The following is a 16,019-nucleotide window of genomic DNA, read 5'->3' on the forward strand; positions in this document are numbered from 1 at the left end:
GTAAATGACAAAAATCGATTTCGTGACAAATTTACGGTCCACCTCTAACCCTCCTCCAAAACCGCGCCCCGGAGCTTTCACGGTCCTTCACCTTCCGATTCATCTGGTGAATGGCTAATTTATTAATATCCGATCTAACGCCGCGCTCGTTCCTTTCCGCGTTATCGTGGCCGCGAACGCGCGTCTGTGTGTGGAATGATGTGTCTTTGCTTGTTGCTCGTCACACCTGAACAACCCCAGGATCGTGTTGTGGTGCCGTACGAGATCGTACACCAATCCAGCAGCCGGGAATAGAGATCTTCAGGTCGGCAAACAAGCCGACGGATACCACCGGTCCTCGTCTCTGTCTCTCTCTCTCTCCTCCAACCGACCTCCGAAATCGGTTCGAGCGCGTGTTCAAAGTTGGTTTTATTTGTCAACTTTATTTCCACTTTTACGGCCGATCCCTCGCGGCGGTGATCGGAATGGCCGCGATCGCGCAGGGGTAGCACGCTCCGATGAATCTCCGTCCGTTCTGTGAAGCTGAAGCGCTGTGGAGAAGGGGAAACAGCGTTGTTGTTCTACAGTGTTCCTCGTTATGATGGGGTGGGTATGGGTATGTGGGGTATGCGGGCGGCTGATAAAATGCATTTCTTTATTGGGCGCTTAAGAGGTGACGGTTACGCACCCCCGCCGATGTTGTGCGTAGGTCTGATCAGTTTTAATTTATTCCGAAACCACCCAAACCGTTTATAACTAGTCTCTGGAGATCATAAATAATAGAGCACATTGGGATACGCTAAGCAGAAACCATAGAGACCGACTTCTGAGCCAATCACAATCTGAGGCGTGAGTTGTGATTGAAAAGAGAGTGTTTCGTGGTGAACGTTCGAATTGAAGCCGGAAAACTGATCCGAACTACGCGACGTGAGTCGTGTGATATCTCCCTGTAGCGCGCTACCTTTACTGCCTCTTCTTCTACTGACGCTGCTGCTGCTGCTGCTGCTGACGGTATATGGTGTGTGGATAGTGTGTCTCCAATTAGTATCGGAAATTTATGTTGCCACGGTTTTACACCCCGAGATGGACCGAAAGCGTCCGACCTTATGCATCCAGATTGCGGATGCCCGGGGAATGTTTCGCCCAAAAACGCCTGATGAGCCGATCTCTTCCGCACACACACACACATACGATGGCGACGACGGCGATTGAGGAGGACGACGAGGAAGAACGTCGATAGCGATGGCAATGATGATGGTGATGATGATGATGATGATGATGATGATGATGATGATGATGTGAGTCGTAAGTGGACGTCCTGGTGTGGCCGTTCGGTAAACCGCCGGTGGGTATCGATCGAAGGAGAAGGAGAGAAGAACATTGCGGGGTTGCGCCTATCGCGGCGACGCGTCGCGGAATTTTTTCGTTTGTATAATTCCGTTCTTTATTGAAATTGGTGTTTTTCCTCCGGACCGCGTTAAGATCACCATTTAGACAAATTTATGAAGCTATTATACTAATTAATTCAAAATTTGTGGTGGTCCGTGGCAGCAGCTCCAAACGTGCGCGGCACACACACACGCACGGTCATTCAGGACAGTGAAGGAAAGGTGTACAGTGATCGGAATGCGTTTAAACGTAAGCCAGTTTATACCTGGACCTACTTTCTGGATTTTTTAAAGTGGTGTCCATTCACTGAAAGCAAGTAAAACTGTCATTGTTATCTTTTGGGTGTGTCAGAACGCGCAGATACTGATTTTGATTTGATTATCTTTTGGTAGTAAAATACCGAAAGCATGATGTTTGAGCAGATGAAGACCAATGTTGGTTTGTTAAATTGAGGCAGTAATCAGATCCAAAACTGTGACCCACTTGCAGTGGAAAGTTTCGTAGAAAAGTGTGGCATTAGTATGAAAGTTAAGGGCAAAATTAAAATGAAGAAACGCGACAGCATCTGCAATCTGCAGCTAGGTTGAACTGGATGCTGAATGCAATGCATCGGCAATTAAGATGGAATGTGGACTTCCGACTAAGCGTAATTGCGAAAAAGAAATATTGTACTGATAAACTATATCCTATCCATTGGGTCAAATTTAATTTAAATTGATTAGGTATTTAGTATGTGATTTATTCCTATTGAAAGAAGTTCTATTTCAACAGTTCTGTTCGTTATGCATACTTCTGTCATGATTGAAGGAGGAAACGTAATGTTAAATTAAATCAAGTCTATATTTTCAAATGTTAATTATTCTTTATTGTTGAAATCTTTCTTAGTTGATTGATTTTAACCAAAAAATGATCAAAATCTAGAGTGTGCTGAAATGATTTCTCGTCACTGTATTTGGAGCGCGTAGTAATTTTGCAGAAGGAACATGTAAAGATTTTGGATTTGATTCCCAAATTTGATTAGCCAGGGCTTGAGGCCAGTCAGGATCATGTAGTTTGTGATTTATTCTTTAACATTTGGTGATTGTTTCGCATCAAATCGAGAAAGGCGGCGTGCAGACCCATTCAAATACGTCTGAACTAACTGAAATCCAGTGCTCTAATTATCATCTTTAGTAAATGCGAAAACTCCAAAAAATGGTTCCGCGCATTGGCGTAAAGTACGCTAATTGTACCACCGAACAATGTTTCCCCTGGCCAGGGTATTGAGCTCCCACCCTAGGCACTCCCTAGTTCCGTGGTACTCGGGAAAGCCGCAAACTTCACCTCGCCGCAAATGACCATAAATGCACGATCTTGATTGGAAATAATCGATCAAATCTTCCACCTTCCGCCCCGGGGTCCAGTTCGTACGGGGGCTCGTACCAACCGCGAATAAACCGACCGCCAGAATCCCCCCCCTGTTCCCGAACGCCTTCCACCTTTCGCCGGCAACGGGGCAGCGACAGGAAATTTAATCATAATTTGTTCAAATTATTTCCACAAATTAGAAACGTAATTACATTAAAATTTAACCAAAAAAAGCGGCCTGCGGTCGCCTCTCCATCCACCACCTCACACCACTCGGACCCCGTGGCTCGATCTCGACTGAAATGGGTTCGTCGTTTTGCGATCGTTCAAATTGTGCGATGCCCCGGGAACTGGGCAGACTCGCCCGGTGGAGAAGAAAGCCCCGCTCGGTCGTCTGTTTCCCCCGGGTCTCTTGTGCATCCGCGCACCCAAGTCGTCTCCGGTTGTATTGTTGGCAGTCCCGGGATCCCGAGGGCTGCTTGGCGTGGAGATCACTCCAGCAGCCTTATTTAATCTCTTGTGTACCGTGCCTTCCATTCATTGGTCAAGAAATTAAATCCCGTGAGGATGATAATTGTTCGAATCTGCTAGCAGCAGCAGCATCACACACACACACTGTCTGTCTGTCTGTCTGTAGAGCTGCTGAACGCGCGGGCAACACTCTCGGCTCGGATCGGTCAGCATCATTTCCTTTCTTCCCCTCTTCAACAATGCTCGAGAGAGATGAGAAGCTACTGCCTTGGCCTACCAGCAAGTCAGCAGCCAAATCGAGAAATTCGTTGAAAATGAATGTTAATAATGAAATGAAGAGATTTGCTTCTTTGCTTCCTCTCAAACCCTCCCACCCGCGGAGAATGGTCCATTCTTTCATCAACCGTGGGGCTCCGTAATTAAATCGCAATTAAACATCGTTCTGCCTGCTGCTGCTGCTGTTGCTGCACAGAGTGGCGCAGGGTGTGAAGTGTAGTGCTTTGGCAGTAGCAACGGGGTAACTCCTAGGGTTCGGATTGCCAACAAAAAATACACACGGTTCCAGATTCCTCATTTCCAGAACTATTGAGGGCTTCTGTGAATGGCTCAACTGTTGGAAAAAGGGTTTTAGAAAAGCCAAAGCACCACCAACAACAACAGCAATTCCGTCACCGCGGGGGCCACCATAAGGTGTTTGTGAGTGGACTTCTGATTACCCCCACCACATCCTTCCTATTCCGCAGGTTCCGGAATGACGGTTCTTCGGGCATCGGAGAATGATTTAATCGACAAAGCAAAAACTACTGACCTCCCCTCCAAAAACGCCATGCCGGACCTACCGGATGTGCCGCGCGTCGTCGTACCTCAATGAAGTGAAATTACTGTTATTAAAGCGACCGGTATGAATGGGTACCGCGTTTCCCTCCCTCCCTGTCCACACCATATGTCCGCGAAGGGATTCTCCCGCGGGGGACGATTTTTGGCTCACATTTGTGTGGTGTTGAAAGGCGGAAAGAGCGGTGATCGGTGATCGTTAGCTCTGTCGGACTTCGACGACGCGAGCAGGAAGGTAATAAAAGCCCGCTGAAGAAAAAGGACGCGCGTCCGTCTGTGTTCGTTTGCTTAATCGTCCTAAAAGCTACGTCGCGCGGAAATTAGGCCCGCAACAGTGTGTGCTAATCACTTGGTGGACGTGGTCGATACGATGATAACTCAAAGTTTTCCGCCTGTTCGGTGCGTAAAGCAAATACGGAATGATTCCACGGTTTCGATGATCAGCTTCGTAGCTAAACAAGTTATTATCCTATGCTGGGTTTTTTATTTTGGGGAAATCGATAGAATGATTATGCTTAGGAGAGGTATCAGAAATACTTCATTATTTATTTATGCTATTCATTCGATCAATGATTTTGCAAGTGTATATCAACAGTTAGAAAATTTGTCTATTCAATGATCTAACAGTTAGAAGATACCTTATAATTCGCAATTACTGATCGTTTTACATCAGTTGGTGTATCTTAGATAAAAGCTTAGTTATCGATTTGATAGGTCTTGTTACTTTAAATAGTGTTTGAATTTGAAATGTATGTGCCAATCCTCGTACTCCAACCAACCTGTCAACCAACCTGAGAATCCGCTGCAGAATTTTTCTATCGCAATTTTAATAGCCATAAAGATGGCTTCAAAGATGCACGAAATAATTTTGACGATGTACGGAGCATTCATGCTGGATAGTCCAAGACCTGAAATATATTCTTCCATTTATTGGATTATGTTGTAATGGGATTTATTTAGATTTAAGAAGTTGTTACCATAATCGAAAGATTATTTAGGTCTGGACGTTGCTATAGGATTAATTACATTGTAAAAGGTTCTAAATCCCAATGCTTGAAGTATTAGGCAATTGTCAATGAGAAGTTGTATCGGATAGTGAAATTGATTTTTTGAATGCTAGAGAACCTAAATTCGATCTGGATTAAAATAGTCACTAAGTTTGATTAGCCGAATGTCTAAACTAAGATGGGGTGTATAAGGCGCTAACCCCTTTTTTTCAATATTCTTATTCCAATAAATTGTCTGCATTTTGATATACAAACCAACCACCGTTTACCAATCCTAACATACAACATGGTTTATGTTTATGATTATGATCTAAGACTATGACAGAGCAAAAAAAATAATTTCATTATACAACAAGAAAAGCGTATTTAAGGTCAAACTATTAGAGATAATGTTTCACTTTCACTTAAACTCCCAGAGATAATGTCAATTGTTCTACTTAAAGATCAAATGCGACTACTTTCCCCTTTCGTGACGTCAGTCAGTCTAGACATCTTATTGATTGACCTTAGGCTCACGTTCGTTAACGACCGACAGGAAGAACGAACGTCCCATGAGTGGTCGGCACCAACCACACGGTCACACCGATGACCCAGCAATTAGTCGAAAACTCGCAGCATTCAGCTGCTATAAACGATTCCAATTGGTGTTGTTCTTCGCGGCTCGAGGAGCAAAATTGGTCTCTTCGCTGTATTGCATCAAAACTCGGCAATGTTCGAAACCAAGGGGCACAGTGACTCATTTGCATGTCAATCAAATTTACAATAATCAATCTGCGCTCCGCTTTGCGACTGATTTTTACGATTTTCTCTAACGTGTCCGCGCGATTAGCGTAAAATTGAGGTAATTTGTTATGCCCACACTTTTTATTTTCGTTGGCCATACTCGCATTGCACGAGTATTTCAATTGAATCTCTACTGGCATGAAGAAGAGGTTTATACGTCGATTGCTGGATTCAAATACCCCTTCAAGTGAATAACATTAGGCACTAACGTTAAAAATCAAAATAGAGCGGAATTATTTTTATGATACACCACGGGTTTAAAAGTAGAATTCCAGTTGGGTCGCACAATCTTCCTCGAGGTTTAAACTTCAACTTCACTCAGTGGCAACCATCACCTTCTGTTGGGATCCCATTATAACCTCCGTTGACATCAATCCCATTTCCGAAGGAAATGGCTCGCAGGAGGATAGAGCTTGTTGGGTCTTTGGGAGAAAATGCAAATATTTTTGCTCTGAATGGCTGCCGCGTATGATTTGTCTCTAGTCTAGCGCCTGTCTAGCGGCTCGCTTAGTCACGAACCCGAGCTCTAGGTTGGCCGACAGCTAATTTCACAGTTTTATTGAATTATTAATATTCACTGTCGCGGGGTTTCAATCATCCGGCAGCGCAGTTCCTTGCTGCATACTACCCGATAACTAGCAAAGCGACATAGCGTTTCCTGCTCACGGTTTGAAGAAAAACATTTAAACCGACGGAGACTCGCTCTCGAAGGTGTCGGTGGAAGTACTGCGGCAATTCTAATTAACGCTTTCGCTGGTCGCGGACACTAAAGCCACAGAAAGGTACTTGGCTCAACAAACGAACGCGGACGGATGATACGAGAAACATGGTGCACGGCGAAGAAGACGATCCTCTGCCAACCATAAACTACAGCACCCGCAGCGAATTGGCCAGGAACAGGCGCGCAAACAGGAACGTAAAGCCAGAACGAGCGGCGAGCCAGCTTCTTCCTTCCACATTGGTTCGCGAGCATGTACTGCATGATGGTACCCGGGGTGTGTGTATGTCCCGGGCGCATCGCCAGAACATGTTTTCGCGCGCGAGCGTTTGTGTTGTGCATGGCAGCAACAGCAGCAACAGCAGCAGCAGCCTGCAGCTTTCTGGGCTTTGCTTTGCTTATCATTGTCGTAAATTACGGTGCAACATCTTTATAACACCGCGCGAAGGCGAATTAGGAGTGACGCGAAGCTTCTTAAAGCTCCATAACGAGGACACGACGCGGTGCTGGCAGAGAGCTGACTCTAGCTAGCTAGCTGACTGGCAGGGTTGGTTGGTTTTGCCCACCGGCTTTTATGTTAATATTTTTCAAAACAAATTTGTTATTTTCATTTTAATAATAACGTTGGTCGTGGTTCCGCTGCTGCCGTTGCATTAATTAGAACGCTTTCAGTAAAATATTCTAAAAACTGATCCATCGTGCATTTATCATTAAGTTTGGTTTATCATGTTGAAACAATTAGGAGGCATCGAATATTCTATAACATATTCCGTTGATATTCATTCATTACATATTCAACGATTAGCATAACTCCATGGTGGTTTTTTAGTACCCCCAAAAAGTATTTTTCGACACCTAGTCATTCCTGATGTATAATTTATGAACACTCTGGGATTTATTTTAATATTGGTCGACTTTTTGGACAATAAGCTTTAATATACTTGATTACAGTTTAAATAGTAAATCAACGACAGTAAAATCAAATCAAATTTAAAAATGATTTAAATTAAAAAAATATATATTCCATTATTGCTGGTGATGTACTTGCTTTATCGTTAACCTCCCAATGCCGCCCAAACGGTACGTTTTCCCATTCAATCGCCGCTCATTATGGGTTCCTGCTGGACCTGACAAGAGTGTGAACGGTTTTACCCTTCAGTTCCGCCCAAAGACGGTGACGGTGCCACACATCTCTTTCCACGCCACGCTCGTCACGCAAACACCCTCTTGCTTCTTTCTGGACTTGAAATGTTTCAATGTATTCTGTGGAGCTCCTACATGATCTCTAGACACCATGTCGCGGGTCTGAGCTTCCCAACATATACAGACACACACACACACGTAGCAAAAGGATGCAATGATGGTGCAGCTTTAGGTGATACAACAACGGTTTGGGTGGAGCAAAGTAAATCCACTCTGCTGCCCACAAATCAACACCATCGCCGACCCCTCCGTTCTGCGTTCATTCATTTCATCGCATTCGCTCGGCTTGGTGTGGCTGTATTATTGGCACGTCTCGTCCGAAACAATGTTGTTAATCTTTATTTAATGCATACACACATTGTCCAACGGTCCGATTTGTTGGACCTGGAATGAGATCGCGTATCGCGGGCGTCCCTCGATAAGCACGAATGTCCTTTCGCGGTTTCGGAGAGTGGTTTAAGATAATTTAATTTCACTCATAATTTCCTCTCGAATCTCGCATTTAATGAGCCAGCATTGATTGTCGGGATCGGGCTTGTGGGTCTCTCTCTCTCTCTTATCATCATGAGCCGGCGTGTTGGCGCATTAGCGTAATTTGTTGGCGCCGACAGCACTACCAGCAAGACCACCATGCAACAATGATGCTTCCAGGCCTCGTACACTCCGTGTGTAAGGTGTGAGGAAACGATGGTCACCAGTTCCATCGTCCATTACAATGTTTCTGGAAAAAATAATTTGAAATAAATTACTCACGGGAACCATCGGTTGCCGGAGCTTGAGGTAGTTGTTTTTATTAATTTACTCGTCCCTCGACCTCATCATCAGCTGCTTCCGAAAGAGAGTGTTAATTGCTTTGCAACGCAATGTGTCACCAACGTTGGGTACACTTGTGGAGGAAATGGGGGCCCGTCATCGGATGCCCAAAAGTTACCGATCCGTTAAATGACCGTTCACGACTGCGACCAGCAGTAATCATTACTACCCAAAATGATCACCATCATCATCATCATCATCATCATCATCATCATCATGGAAAGCATCGGAACGCAACGGAGAACCAACGAGCAAGAACAACAGTTGTCACGCTCGGGGGGATATGTGAATGCGCGAAGAATCTCAATTTGAGGCGCTCGAGAAACGGAAGAACGAGAAGTGCGGAAGTGTGGAAAAGATCGGATTGCGTGAGAGGTGAAAATTATGTTGTGTATGTCTTTACGATGTTTACACTGCCCACCATCATCACAGCGCGCGCACTACAATACTGTGACAGCTATTGGTTGATTTTCATTTAATGGAAATGAAAGCTTACAGATCTTAAAATCTGGTTCCTATAACAACAAGATTCTAACGAATATTGCCGAGTATTATGAGCTTTTCCGTCGTTCTGCCAAAGTGTCTAATGTTGCTTAAGTTAATTCACGCTGTAAAGCGCTTCAAAGAAGAAAGATTGAGTCACGTATGAATGCGATTTTCCAAAAATCAATATCATTTCCAGTTTTGCTTCGATTGGCCCAACAAGTTGACATGTTATTCTTAAAATAATCACCAATCAGATAATTTTTGATAAAATTATACGAAAAAAATAATATAGAACGCCTAGGACCTTGTTTAAAACCAATTCTGTTAGAACCTTAGTCTTACCTTGCAACAAAACGCTCCGGTGGTCGGTTCGTTCCACGTTCGACACCCATTCCCATCATTACTGATCTGCCTCTCTTCGTCTCTCTTTCTCCGCTTTTGGCCGTATTTTTTGGTTCACGATTAAAACGCAACAATTCCACGCCAATCGGAACCGGCCGCCTTAGAAATCCTCATCGAATCGTAATCGTTTTGCCGCGCCGGCCAGTAAAATTCCGGCAAAATGATTAAAGCCCGCGTGTTCTGGCGTGTTTTTACTGTTTTAATCGCCAAATTGTTATCCCGCTGCTGCTGCTGCTGCAACATCGTTCAGTATTTAGCAGGAGGATGAAGAGCAGGAGCAAAAGGAGAAGAAGAAGTCGGTTTGGAGCCTGCGGAAATGAGGAATCGAAGGAAAATGGACAGGAATCGCGATCGACAAGCGCGAAAAACCTGAGGGGCATGGTGATGAGCTCCATATCGTGTGATTAATGTGCAAGGATCAGGGCGTATGGAGCGAGCCGGCGCACGATCACTGTCGATAGGATGGATGGGAACCTAGCATGGTTTAGCAACAGCAACAAAAAACTAAATCGACGATGAAGTGAGAGAAGCACAGAGCAGGCAGCACCAAGCGAACACCCGGTAATTAGTCGATGGACGAAGAAAATCGGAATAACTCCTTCAGTATCCACTCGAAAACTGCATCGATCGCAATCCAAATCGCCGCTTCGAGTTTGTGTTGATGAGTGTTTTTTTTTTTTCGAGTGTTTTGGTCTCATTTTCGTGATAGTTTCACTTGATGTAATGCTGCCGAAGGACGCCACAAAAACGTTCTCGCTAAATCGCGCCAGCAGCAGCAGGAGCAGCAACATAATCACACTCCATCTCAAACGGCCATCATCGCCTAGCTTGGTTCCGCGGAGGGGCTGGGTAATGCCGCGTGAAGAGCGATAAAGTTATGCTGCAACAATTGGCAGCTGACTCATGGCCAATTTGCTGGTGCTCCTTCCCTCCACGATGGCGTATTGGTTGCAATCTGGTGGCGCATGGAAGAGAACAAGAGGATGGCGATATAAAATGACGGCAGAAGGTTTGCAAAATCTGAAATTAATGATATCGGGAAGGAAAATTATTTTAATTAATACCTACGGCATCCAACATGAGGATGCATGCCCCCGAGGGGATGTGTTCGAGAGGAACCTCGAAAACGAAACCCAGCGTACAAAACGTTGTCCACGTTGTGTTTAGGACTGCGCTAACCGGGGTGCGGTTGATAATGACCACCAAGTGTTCGTTCGGTGCATCAGGATCAACCAGAATGGACACAGCTTGGTTGTATGGATTTTAGCAGTACACTTTTTAATAGCTTCCGCGATCCGATGGTTATGTTGTCGAGGAACGACGCCGCTTCTTTGCCCAAGGTATAGCCGACGGTCGTCTGTCTCGCGTGTTTAATTGGTTACTAGTGACGGCATCAATTTTTGAGAGCGGTGAAGAGATATGCTTCAATTTTATATTTTGATCATAAAACTTGAAAACCTGTGGATACGTTGGAGGTGCATGGCATATTTAATCCATTTTTAATTTCGCGAGCGGGACTGGGAAGGTAATGGATCTGGCAAGAGCTATCTGCGTCAATATTTTCTTGGAAGAGTTTGATATCCAACCTTGAACAGTCAGAAGCCATGGCCCTATGCGGGTAGTAATGACAGATTTTTTTTGGCATTTATTCCCAACTCCTTAACTCCTGAGTATTGTTAAGCGTATCGTGTATTAAGTCTTTCATTAACATTTTAACATAGGTTGACTTTCATTCGCATTTTAACATAGGTTGACTTAGAAATCGATAGGATTATTTGTTTTGGGAGTAAATCTCAATAACCTGTATCGCACATAAGAACACTTGCGTCAGCATTATCCGGTCAGAACAATATTCGAACTTCGACGGTTAACAAATCGTAAACAATATCTCCATTGTTCTTACCCAAAGGCGATCCTTGAAATAAGAGTACTTCCAACAAATTAATGAACGTGAGAATTCTACCATGGTTAGTTTGAGTGATAATAAAGAACTAGCTCGCTGAAATGAAACCCTTGCAGAATATGCATTACTGTGGGGTATTCTTTTGAAATTCCCAGAGTCTCATTATAGAGTTAAAATTAGGCCATATGCAACATTATAACCAGCACAACGCTGTTAAAAGGCCAGACTTGAAGGACGTCGAAGCAGAAGGAACGATCATCATCCTTTCACACCCATCGGTCCACTACTGGGGCCGGTTGGTGTTGCATGTTGAACACAGCCCAATGCTGCTCGAAGGAAATAATTATACTATCCTCTCGGCACCTAAACCACACACAAACAAAGGAGAAATGAAGAGGATGAGGTGGGAGAGGCCTATGGTTCTTTTCCTTTTTTTCGCAAACCCTGAAAGCGAGCGAAGACAAGGCAGAAGGAAACGTGAAGCGGAGGAAGGACCTAATTTCGTGTGATTATTAGCTATAATTATTGCGATTGAGTATTAAAATCATGGTTTTAATTATGGAGGCGAACGCAGCAGTGCACTAGCCGATGGTCGTGAGCCAGTTGGCGAGTGGCAACTTTTCGCGTCGCGGTCTCCTTTTTGGCATTATGTGTTCCCTTCTTCCCAAACAGCGTTCCATAGTTGGATTCCCGTTTCGTTTTGTTGCAGGATATTCTGTTGTGTGGTGTTTGGATTGTGTTTTTTACTCTCTCTGTCTCTCGTTGTACCTTTCCTTTAACCCTCGGAAATGAGCCCCGGCCAAAGGGATATCTAATTTGTTGTAGCACACTCGTGAAGCAGCGAGCCGAGTGTGCAGCTTTTGCAACAAAAGGCGCTGGGTGTGCTGGTTGGTGGCGACGACGCCGACGACGACGACGGTGGCGAAACCGATTATTCTGCGGGACGTTGAGCCACAAATTGTAGAGCAGCAGAAGCGCATCAGTTCAGGCCCGGAGTGAGCCCGCTAATTTGTGTTTTTGGTGCGGCAATAATGGCGGCAGGACGAACCCCAAGCGGTGACGGGGGTTGTTGGGTGATTTTTTAATTTGCTTTTCGGAAAGATTTCGAACAAAATTAGGAATCTCCGCGTGGCCGAATCATTGGCTCCGACTTTCATGTTTCTTGTGCGTGCGTGTGTGTGTCAGTGCCTGAGATGCACTGTAATTTGGCACAACGCAACGAGTGTTTCCTGTGAAATACATTTGTGCAGTGCGTGAAGGTCGATTGAGAGCTCTCGCATGTATCCTTGATGATGGTGGTCTGCAGGAGGAAGGTCGGAAGGTTTATCTTACGAGAAATTGCTTTAAAATCCTGTTTGAGACATTAGCAGTAGCTCTTGAGCTTTTTTTCTGATGATTATATCAAATGCGAAGAGATAGAATATTTTTTAAACACTTGCCGTGGATTGTTGGCAACTGAAACACTCTCGTGCAATCATGCTTGGAATCCATGATCGTGGATGGCGAGCTTAAAGCTTCATCCAAAGATCGCAACATGTTGGTTTCAATGAAACAAAAAAAAACCAGCAAACAAACAAACAAACAAATAAAAGGCCCACTCCCACTAACCTGGTAGATGACTGATGGGAGTGTGGAGGAGGTTCGCTTAAAAAGGGTTTCCAAAATTAATAACTTAATGACTCCGCTGTGACAGCTGAATAAATATTGAAAACGAAAACGAATTACGCGATCACCGCCGTTCACCGGGCACACCATGGCTTTGGACCCCGGGGATGAGAAATGCTTTGGCCCATTCCATAAACGGACCCACCGATGGACGCAGGGGAATGTGCTCGCGCGCGCAGAGAGTGACAATCCGCGTCAGTAAGACTCACAACATTAGATAAAGGATTTACGATAAGGTAAAGCGCACCACCACGAGCGCGATGGCGACGACGACGACGAGCAATCATCATCGCCAGGAGTTCCCCGGGAGTTTGTTTTTGTGTGTTTGTGTCGGTGTGTCTGTCTGTCAACCAATGTTTGTCCCGTGAATCCCTCATCATCTACGGACCACGGACACACACACATACACGTCTCCAATCCACGGGTTTCGTATCGCGCCCGTCGCGCGTAATTAATTACTGTCCATTAGGGAGGCAATGATCGGGCTATCGGAAATTAATGAACGCCATGGAGAAAATCGACTGCCTCAGTCATCCGCCCTCCCGTCTGTGTTCGGTGTGACGATAATGGAAGGCTCTTAGCGACGACTGCGACGTGTCCGAGAGTGCGTCTGATACCCGCCTATCCCTGACCGCGACCGGAACGAGTCAATGAATATTGAATATTATACGGATACGCAGCGATCGAACGGAGGAAGGAAGAGCAGGACCACCACTGCTGCTGCTGCTGCTGCTGCTACTTCTGGTGGTGTGGTGACGCAGGGAAAGGTCATCCTCCGATTCGTGACTGCCAACACCAGCCAGCAGCTCAGACCAGGCCCATGATTGAGAGATGCTGTGACAGAGCCGGCTGGCGGGTTTTCGGAGGTCTTTTGGGGAGACAGAGGAAACTGGGATTAACGCGCAAACGCGCAAAGGGAAAGAAAGGAAACGAATAATCTCTTCTCATTAATATCCATCCCTTTCTCCCGTTCGCGTTCATCGTTGGTGTCCCGTTGCGATTGCTCATCATCGGGGTGGGCACGGGACCACTCCAACCCCAATGGCCCCGGGTTTTTGCGGTTCAAATATTTCTTCCTAACACCTCCGCCATGCCACGGTTTTGCTGTTTTCGATCGGTTCGATAAAACGAGATTTTTGCTCATGCCTTCATCTTGTTGTCGCCCATATTCGTGGCCTCTGCTCATTGCGCAGCTCGCCGGGGATGTCCGAGATTGGTACATTCCGTGAAATGATAAAATGACCATTGTGATCGTACCGTTCAGTGGTCTCCGAAATCAAATGGTGTGGGGGAAGGGGTGGTGCATCCATTGCATTACGCTTTAATAAATGAGTTATGAGCCGTGAAATCATAAATCAATGACAATTAAAAGGCAATGAAATTTAGCATGAAAGATCAAGGACAAAAGGAACTCTCAGCCGTCACCTGGTATGGTCGCGGGATTTTTTTGTGCGATGATCATTGGTCATCTGTTCCGATTAATCTTGCTTTAAATTACAATCTAGCGATTTAAATGTCAGTGCATTAAATAATTTAAATTTCCTTTTGCAATACAGTACGGACACTTTCTATAGCCGTAGGTATGTGTGTAGTGTAACATGCACAGTGAGATTATTTATTGAATTTTTTCATGTAGGACATTTTTGAATAAATAAAGTTTTAGATAAAACCATTCGTTTCTTGATTTTGCTCTCAAACTGTATTACCGTTCAATCGCATCAAATCGCACCTTTCAAATCCATGTTACTTAAAAAGAAATGAAAAAGAATGGAGGAGTATCTTCATTACATTCCGTTGACCTTCAGAGTCCTTGCCATTGTATGAGATTGCAGTTTGGAGGGTTATTCCTTTTCCATAAGCCGTGGCCACACGGGGCGAAAACTCTAGCGCAAACGAAAAAATTAATGCCAAAACGGTTTCGCTTAACCCTTACACGCTGTCAAACTTTTATACGTCCGCGGACTTTTTCGCTGAACCCTTGACGCTATCGAACGCTTTATTTACGAAAATGTAGGTTCTTTTCGTATTGTTTTTGCATTTTTAATATAAATATAACAGCAACAGCAACAATATCGTTAAAAACTGCAAAATTTATTCGGAAATCAACTTCAGCGGCCAAAACACAGATGAAAACAATACGTTTGACATTTCGGCATAAATTTTCGGGTTTTTACCCCTGCCACACGAAGCGAAAACATTTTGGCATTAATGTGCAAATTTGCGCGCAAATTTTCGCCCCGTGTGGCCACGGCTATACAGTTACACAGCTAAGAGTACAGTTACATAGTTAAGAATATTGTTACCAACACTCAAATAATAATCCATATGGCATTGAAACATCACAACAAAGTGTTATAATAATTTGCAATATTCATATTTGATTTCTATTTTTGGATTTAACTTACCTTTATTGAAATAGGCTCACTTAATATCGTGAAAACCAGATACAACAAAAATTTTGTTGCGCGCCCAACGTGGGGCTCGAACCCACGACCCTGAGATTAAGAGTCTCATGCTCTACCGACTGAGCTAGCCGGGCAGTTGCTTGGTGAGTGTTGTGATTTTGATGTAACACTGCCTTTCATTTCCACCTTTTCATTTCCTTTTGCATCGTTATGCCGCTGGCTTGATTTAGCAATATCCTTGGATTTGATAACTCTACTTAAATCACGTGTTGCATGAGCTAAAATGCGGGAAAACGGGTTGCGGTTGTAGAAAATTGATAAAGTGTCTTAGAATTGATGAATTGAACAACATTTTTAAATTATTTCATAGTGATGTTATAAAATATCTACCAACAATATATTATACTTTATCATTGATAAATATTAAAAAGATGTGTCATATAAGCGATCAGCATCGCTGATGAAAATGATTTTTTTGTGTAAATATTTATAAAACAATCGCGATGCATCAATGCACGTTCAATGATCGCGATGCATCAATGCACCATTCATACAATTGCAGTTCGTAGGAAAACCAGCTATTCTTACGAAAGCACAATTATTTCAAGTTTTAT

The 16,019-nt window shown here is 44.2% G+C and overlaps 1 protein-coding gene and 1 non-coding gene across 6 annotated transcripts in view; one reads left to right on the top strand and one right to left on the bottom strand.

The window, feature by feature from the left end:
* The window catches only part of LOC125949693 (dedicator of cytokinesis protein 11), an 86,016-nt gene that overhangs the window by 31,604 nt on the left and 38,393 nt on the right, over positions 1-16,019 (top strand). The gene's annotated exons all lie outside the window — the stretch shown is intronic.
* Positions 15,467-15,539, bottom strand: Trnak-cuu (transfer RNA lysine (anticodon CUU)). Its single transcript has one exon. It is a non-coding gene; the product is annotated as a tRNA-Lys (tRNA).

Source organism: Anopheles darlingi, chromosome 2 (assembly GCF_943734745.1).
Source record: "Anopheles darlingi chromosome 2, idAnoDarlMG_H_01, whole genome shotgun sequence".
NCBI classification, from domain to species: Eukaryota; Metazoa; Arthropoda; class Insecta; order Diptera; family Culicidae; genus Anopheles; species Anopheles darlingi.